The 8,711-nt window shown below is 36.2% G+C and overlaps 2 pseudogenes; both read left to right on the top strand.

Annotated features, from left to right (window-relative positions):
- Positions 1-4,899: 4,899 nt before the first annotated feature.
- LOC143638635 (large ribosomal subunit protein uL6 pseudogene) lies at positions 4,900-5,415 on the top strand (annotated as a pseudogene).
- Positions 5,416-6,910: 1,495 nt separating this feature from the next.
- Positions 6,911-7,343, top strand: LOC143639220 (small ribosomal subunit protein eS25 pseudogene; annotated as a pseudogene).
- The last annotated feature ends 1,368 nt before the right edge of the window (positions 7,344-8,711 follow it).

Below are 8,711 nucleotides of genomic sequence, written 5' to 3' on the forward strand. Positions count from 1 at the left end.
GTGATATGAGTACCAGAAATATATAGGATTATTGACTGTTGATTATATTAATTAGTATGTGTTTTGGATAAAAGACTATAAGCAATATGCCCATGATGTAATGTGAACTACAAAACTCAGATAAACTGCAGAACTTAGATAGACTTAAGTTAGTGATCTAAGAGTCCACTCCCTGGGTGTACACCCCAGGCTTCACCCAGTTATCAGCTACAAGCACAACCAAACTAAGACTTAAAAACCCAGACTTTGGGGGGCCAGTGGGACTACAAGACCTGGACAGAGAGACCAAGACCTCCATCACTGTTGTTCCCCCTGTACCAGACTCATCTGGCCCTAATCAAGTTCCAGCAACCTAGGCTTAAGACACGTCACAGGTGAGCATCTAAGACCCTTGGGTGTAGACTCAGTTAGGACTTAGAATTAGGATGTGTGTCTGAAGTGTGATGAGCATTAATAAAATAAATTTGAATGAACTAACTACGCGTCAGACTGTCTTTAGAAATCACCTGTGACAGTCTGAAGTGCCACAGCTACTCAGCAGAAATAGGTTCTATATCCAGAGTTCCCAAATCTTTTTCTCTTTTTTCATTAGGTTGCCTGACCTCTCCCCATGGAATCTGTCCTATGATTTGGGACTTTAGTATGCAAGGCCTTTTGCAGTTCTGCCTTTGAGTCAAATAGGTAGCTAAAGGAAAACTTCTCAGTTTATAGTTATTCCACAATAGTCTGGTAGATTAGTTACTATTCTTCCCCAATATTCCAAAGCAGAAAATCCCTAAAGACTTGATCTAAAATGATTGTAAGGAATGAATAGCCCTAGAATGTTCCTTCCTAACCTCCCTCTCCCTCTCCCTCTTCAGGTCTTACAGGAAATACATTAGTAATTACCACAGGAAAACTAATCATTCAACCAGTGCTACCTAACAAATCACCCTGAAATTATTTTAGAAGTAACAGATGAGCTCAAGGTCCTGGAAGGCAAATGTTCTTGCTTCCTTAATTGCTGCCAGACTAAAAGCATGAGGCAAACAATATTGAAAATCTTAACTCTGAAATTCACTATCTCAGAAGGCAGAAATAGCTGTATATATCCCTGTTAAATAGGCTTATTGAAACCTTATTTGCTCAATATATTAATTAGAGATGCTAATATAACTCAACATCTGTGAAAATCCAAGAAGACATCTGTGGATCACTGAAACAAATATTACATATTTTTACAACCCTTATAATTGCTAAGTAGCTCAAGGTAGTGTTAAACACTGGAATTTAGCCTTTTAATATATTCAAAAAGTATAAAAGAGGCAAATGCTTAGTCCTTCCTATTTAAGTTAAAAAGAGAGACAAAAAAAGATATTAAGACAGGTCTCTTAAAAGATATTAAGATTTTCAGCTCACTGTTATGTGCTTAAAGATTCTACACAGAACTGATTCTAGGTAAAATTATGAGGGCGAAATTTGTCTTGAGGACCTTCTGCATTTTCCTTTACCTCTTCACATTCTGTGATTCCCTCTTCCCCTTATCTAATGGTCTAATGCCAAAAGACTTTAATTATGGCTTGTAATATGGACTAGATCTATATTCTATGACTCCCTATCCTCATTCCTTACTCTGGAAATAACCTGGGTCCCATTTCAATAGGACTTCTTACAAAGTGTCATGTATAAATGGAATCAGACTTCTGGGGAAAGATGTGATGGACATAAAAGTACCAATGGGTAAAAATTGGATGTAGGAAGACATAGAAGTAGAACAACAAACACTCTGATTTTTCCCAGAACTAAAGGGTTTCCTGAAACATGGAATTTTCTATTATAAAACCATTAAATCCCAGACAAACTGAAACAATTTGTAACTCACGGATTATTTTTATAATTATCAAATAAATAGAAAAAGACCTAAATGCTCATTGATAGAGTAATATTTGAGCATATATGAGACCTCATTTTTAGAATACTTCCCAGATATTAAATCTCTATGTATTGAAAAGATGACTATGGGAATTTTTGTTTTTGAGGTGTTGGGAATCAAACCCAAGGCCTGGCGGATGCTAGGCAAGCACTTTATCACTGAATTATATGCCCAGCCACATTTTAAATTTTAGTTTGAGATGGAATCTAAGTTGCCTAGGCAAGCTTTGAACTTGTATTTCTCTTGCCTTAGCCTCTAAGTAGCTGGGACTACAGGGATTATTAAATTAAAAATAAAACTATGCAATTATATGGCTAGTATGATACCATTTTTGTGAAAACTTTAAAAAAAGAACAAGAGCTGGGCACAGTGGCACCCATAATCTCAGCATCTCAGGAGGCTGAGGCAGGAGGATTATGAGTTAAAAGCCAATCTCAGCAATTTAGCAAGGCCCTAAGCAACTCAGTAAGACCCTGTTGTTAGAGTCTGTAAACAAGTCAGGATGGCGCCTGGCATTTTGCCAGAGAAATGTTAGAGTCTGTAAACAAGTCTGGATGGCGCCTGGCAAAATGCCAGAGGGAGTGGTTTGTGAAGTAACAAAAGCGAGCCATTAAGTGTGGAGATTTCTTATTGGTTGACTGCTGTATCTAGTTTATGCTAATTAAGATAAGCTGTGTGGAATGTATAAATACCTCTGTTGTCTTACAATAAACGGCTTCCACTCCTGCTGTATCAATCTACACAAGTTGTTCGTCCCCCCCCCCCCCCCGTTATTTTGCCCAGCCAGCCTGGCTGTGGCACCCTGTCTCTAAATAAAATGTAAAAACGAGGGGCTGGGGCTATAGCTCAGTGGAAGAGTGATTGCCTTGGATGTGGGAGGCACTGGGTTTGATCCTCAGCACCACATAAAAAAAAAATACACAAATAAAATAAAGGCATGCTGTCAATCTACAACTAAAAAATATAAAAACAGGGTTGAGATGTGGCTCAGTGGTTAAGTGCCCCTGGGTTTAATCCCTGGTAACAAAAACAAACAAATCCCTGGTAACAAAAACAGTATAACTAAAGATTATATTTTCATATTAGGCCCAACCCTAAAAAATGAAAAGAAAATAACTTGGCACTCTAAAATCCATTGTGGATTCTTATAGATAAAGATACAGAATATGTATAAAAACTGAAACAACATTTTTTGGAGATACATACATGAAGAAAAATAAGGGGATAACAAACACAAAATTTAAAGTTGTGGTTACTTCTGGAGAGGAGAAAGGGTCACTGAAGTACTTCCAAAATTTTGTTTGTATCTAATTCTAGACTAGGTAGTGAGTAAAAAGTGTTCATTTTATTATTATTCCTTAAACAATATGGACATGTTCTTATGCTCTCACATATGTGACTTATTTCATACAAACAAATGTCATTATGGGTTTTATCATTAAAATTTAAACAAAAGGAAAAAAGAATTGATGTTCCCCTAAAAAATCATTACACACACTCATATGCACGTGCATTCACATACACAAATAAAACTAATTCACATTAAAGTGTTAGAAATTGATTGGAGATGTCATTTAACTGCACCTCTACAGAGATGCAAAAGCCTTTCACCAAGGAATGAATGAGTGGATGCCATTTTAGATTTTAAGCAATAAAAAGCAAAGAAGAATATTTTGGGGTGGGGTGGGAGAAAGGGACATACTTGGTGTTTACCCACAACACATGGGGAGCAAACACCTTCTTCCAAAGGGTTTGGGACATCAAAGATTATACAATAAAACTTATCTTCTGGATTTACTACCAGGAAATCACCCTGAAGTCTAATCTACTGACTCCACCCATGTCTATACAAGATTTCCAGGATGACAAATCAAATTGAGCCCAAACACTTGGACTGGTAGCTCTATGATGACAGTTTTGTCATGTACATTCTTCTTTGAAATATTATGCTGTGAGTTCCTCTTCATTAAGTTTACCTAAACCAACACCAATCACCCCATCACTTTTACTCCTTTTACCACCAAAAAAGAGAAAATAGAAAACAGGTTTTAATTTGCTCAGACATCCTGATTTTATTGAAATGATTTTGAAAAACCTTTGTTCCTTAATTGATACTTTCCCCCTAGTAATTAAAGTATGGCAATAAATAAGGATGATGCCTTTTATATTATCTGACAACCAAGAGGTCAGGCATTCAGTCTCATGTTCATCAGCTTGAGATGGGAAGCAGCCTCATGATGGGGAAACCCATTTGTCTTTATTAAGACTTGGCACCAAGGGAGCACAGAATGGAGAAGAGCTCATTTAGTAAATGGCAGTTCCCATTCTGCAAAGTGACAGAAAATTTACTGCACTGTCAGCAACAACAAAAAAATAATCCACTCAGAGAAAGTTGTTATATTAGGAAGATTTAAAGAGAAAGAGCTTTTCAGTGATATTAGAGAATATAAAAATTTCTACCTTGTAATACATGACTAAGAAGAAAACAATCTTCTCCAAACCATTGTTCATGTTGACTTTCTCCTTTAGGCACCTGACTCTCTTGACCTCTTCCCATCTTTTCTATCACTTAAGGTGATAAGCAAGCCCCACCTCTATGTGGTGTCTTCCCTAATTTCAATCCAAACTTCACTTTTTTACTTCTTTATTTTTTAGTGCACATAATTTTACTCTCTAATTATTTTGTTTTACCCCACTGCATTTTAAGTTTTTGTTTTATTTTATTTGTTTGTTTGGTTGGTTTTTTTGGACAGGGTCTGGGTCTTGAACACTCTCAGAGCTCCCCAACTGCACCTGGCAGGGTTCTCGACACATAATAAGTGTTCAACGAGTTTTCTGATCTAAATCCCATTGTTCATGATCATCTTCAATGGACAAAATTTTTTAAAAAGGTCATTTTTAAAAAAGTAATTAAAAACTAATCAAAGTAAGCTGGGTGCAGTGGTACACACATTTTTTAAAATGAAGACAATTTTTTTGCAGTCACAATGTCAGTATTTCCAATAACCTTGACATCACTCAAAATAGATGCAGTTATTGTGAAGGGCCATAGAGGAACCCTACTGAGGGACTTCAATCACATCAACATAGAACTCAGTCTACTTGGAAAGAGAAGAGGCTCCATGTTGACAAATGTGGGGAAATAGAAAGGAAATGGCTACCACTTGCAGTATATAACATAATCAAGGGTGTTACACTGGGCTCTATTACAGGATAAGGTCTATATATGCTCACTGCCCCTTCAGTGCATTATTCAGGAGAGTGGGGCTCCTGTTTAAATCTGAAATTTCCTGGGTAAATACACCTGCAGGGTTCAGATGAGGCCAGCCATTGCTTATTCAGTTTCTCAAACCCAGAAAAATGAGTTGATCCTTGAAAGAAATGACATGGAACTTGTTTCAAATTCAGCTGCTTTGAATCAGCAAGCCACAACATGTAAAAACAAGGACATCACAAAATTTTGAGATGTGATCTATATTTCTGAAAAAAGAACAGTTCAGTAGATTGATGAATAAGATCTAAGAGTTGTCCACCTAAGTAATAAGAGCCTAGAGTATAAGAACAATTTCTGATATGTTAATTGTGCAGTATATGCTCTTCATTGATTGGGGAAAGAGGTGTTGATTGAAGAAAATAACTTTTCTTCAGAGTTTTGACAGTATTGCTCCAATGTTGTCTTACCTATGACATTGTTGATGAGAAATCAGATATAAATATCATTCTGATTTCTTACCTATTTTAGACTATTTTTCTCTGCGGAAGCCTTTAGAATATCTCTATACTCTGTGTTCTAAAATTTCATGAGGATATACTCCAGAAATTTCTCTTGTATTGTTTCTTTGCTATTTCTTTCTTTTGTTCTGTCTTTCTTGAAGTTCTATTAGTCAAATATTGGTTCTCCAAGACTCACCCTCTCTGTATCATACTTTTTCTAGTACATCTTCCTCCCTTTGGTCTTTTTGTTCTACTTTCTTTGCTCTTTCCTCAACTGTATCTCATCTCTTCCATTGAATTTTATGTCAGTAATTATTTTTTTCTTTTATTTGCATCATGTCTTTTTTCTTCATATTATTTCCAAATATCCTATTCTTGTTATATGAATGTGACTTTTAATATATCCGAATCTACGATTATAGTGTTTTGTTTTTCATTTTCATCTTTATTTTTCTCAAGGATTTTTTTTTTTTTTGGATACTGGAAATTTGAACCCAGGGATGCTTACCACTGAGCCACATCCCCAGCCATTTTTATTTTTTATTTTGAGACAGGGTCTCACCAAGTTGCTTAAGACCTCGCTAATTTACCAAGGCAGGCCTCAAACTTGTGATCCTCCTGCCTCAGCCTCCTGGGATTACAGGCATGGGTCATTGTTCCTGACCTCTCAAGGGTCTATTTATTATTATTTCATGTTGAAAGATTTCCTCAAATGTACTTTTTAATATATTCTTTAGCTGTAGATGGACACAATAGCTTTATTTTTATTTATTTACTTTTATGTGGTGCTGAGGATCAAACACAGATCCTCATACATGCAAGGCAAGTGCTCTACCACTGAGCTACAACCCCAGCCCTCAAATATATTTTGATCATTGATATTTTGTTCAAATTGAATAATGTAGCAATTAAAAAGTGATCAGAAGTTTTATACACATAAATAAGGAGTTGGCCATTTTGATGGAGGTGGCCTAAATGCAAAAGGGTAAAGGATTTTACTCTTGGACCTTTCAATTTGTATAAAGATTGGCACTGCAATTTTTTGGAGCTTATGAAGGATTGGCTAGTCTGGCTGCAGAGCATTCTGTTAATCAGTCTGAGGAGGACAATGGGATGAGGGGATTACACTGTGTAAAAAATAATTTCATTCAACTCCCTTTCTGCCTTATATTTCACTTATTTCCTTTGTCAAATCATTTAGGTATAGAAAACTGATGGATTCTTCCTTTTTGTCCGACATCTTGATGAGGCTCCAGTGGCTGTTGCTGCTCTCCAAGCTTCGCCATGCCGCCCAAGGACGACAAGAAGAAGAAAGACACAGGAAAATTGGCCAAGAAAGACAAGGACCCAGTGAACAAATATGGGGGCAAAGCCAAAAAGAAGAAGTGGTCCAAAGGCAAAGTTTTGGACAAGCTCAACAATCTAGTCTTGTTTGACAAAGCTACTTATGACAAACTCTGTAAGGAAGTTCCCAACTATAAGCATATTACCCCAGCTATGATATCTGAGAGACTGAAGATTCAAGGTTCCCTGGCCAGGGCAGCCCTTCAGGAGCTCCTCAGTAAAGGACTTATCAAACTGGTTTCAAAGCACAGAGCTCAAGTAATTTATACCAGAAATACCAAGGGTGGAGATGCCCCAGCTGCTGGTGAAGATGCATGAACAGGTTCAATCAACTGTACATTTGAAAAAATAAAACTTTATTAAAACAAACAAACAAAAAAAGAAAACTGATGTATTAGTCAGCCTGGCATAACTATAATGAAGCATCTGAGGCAAATAACTTATAAAGCAAAGGAGGTTTATTCAACTCACAGTTTCAAAAAATTGAAATCTAAATGATGTATAGCACAAGCTCAGTGAGGGTTACCCTTGCCTGTATCATCTCATGACACAAATGGCAACAGTGGCTGCATATGTTGAAGCAAGTAAGTGATTACATCTTTGGCCAGAGGTAGAATCAGAGATGACAGTCTTGATCTCACAGTTCTTTCTGGGGGAATTCCCCCAATGACCTAAGGACCTTCCACTAGGCCCTATTACACTAAAGGTTCCACTAGGGTCCACTAGCATCACATTGCAGACCAAGCCTTCAATCCTGGACTTTGGGGGGACATTTATCCAAATTATAGCAGCTGACTTTCTCTTACTATATCATTCCTCTTCAAATATTTTAAACTGTAGCTTCTCCCATATTGTTTCATCAATTACCATTCCTCCATCTGCTTCTTAGATTTCACCCAACTTTTATGCACTAATAACCCCTTTTTCATTTTCTTCATTATTTTAAAGTTATAACTTTTGTGTTCTTCTGCAATCTTGAGATATTGAAGCAATACATTCATGTAATCTGTGTTAACTTACTGAAATATATAAATTTATTTGCATACAGCTTGAGTTCTTATGTTGCTATTCCTTCCACTTCTTGGAGTAGAGCACTAAAACGCATCAGATTCATTGCTGCGATAGGATCAAACTATACAGAAGTAAAAGATTATTTTACAGAATGAGAGACTGAAACATTAGAATAGTATACTTTTATATACTTCCATCTTTTTAAAAATGTTTTTTAGTTGTTGATGGACCTTTTATTTATTTATTCATATGCCATGCTAAGAATTGAACCCAGTGCCTCACACATGCTAGGCGAGTGCTCTACCACTGAGCTACAATCCCAGCCTATATACTTCCTTCTTAAGCATAATTTCTACACATAGACCAAGAATATCTGATATATTCTTTAGTGCAATCAGGTCATTAGATACCATTAGACACTGCTACTAGAGCTTATTTAAAAGTACATACTCGGTGTTTGTACAAATATGTCAAAATACACTCTACAGTCATGTGTTTCTAAAAAGAACAAATTAATTTTTTTTTAAAGAGAAAAGTTAAAAAAAGAACATGTTGTGTTTTAATACAATAAATGATGAAGAAGACACAAGGAAAATAAAAGTTCATATTCTCAGGCCTCAGTCATACAGAAGGTCTAAGATCAGACCAGATTCTACATTTTTTAATTTTTATTTTATTAGTTGTAGTTGAACACAATACCATTATTTTATTTATTTATTTTTATGTGGTG

This window comes from Callospermophilus lateralis, chromosome X (assembly GCF_048772815.1).
Source record: "Callospermophilus lateralis isolate mCalLat2 chromosome X, mCalLat2.hap1, whole genome shotgun sequence".
Lineage (NCBI taxonomy): Eukaryota > Metazoa > Chordata > Mammalia > Rodentia > Sciuridae > Callospermophilus > Callospermophilus lateralis.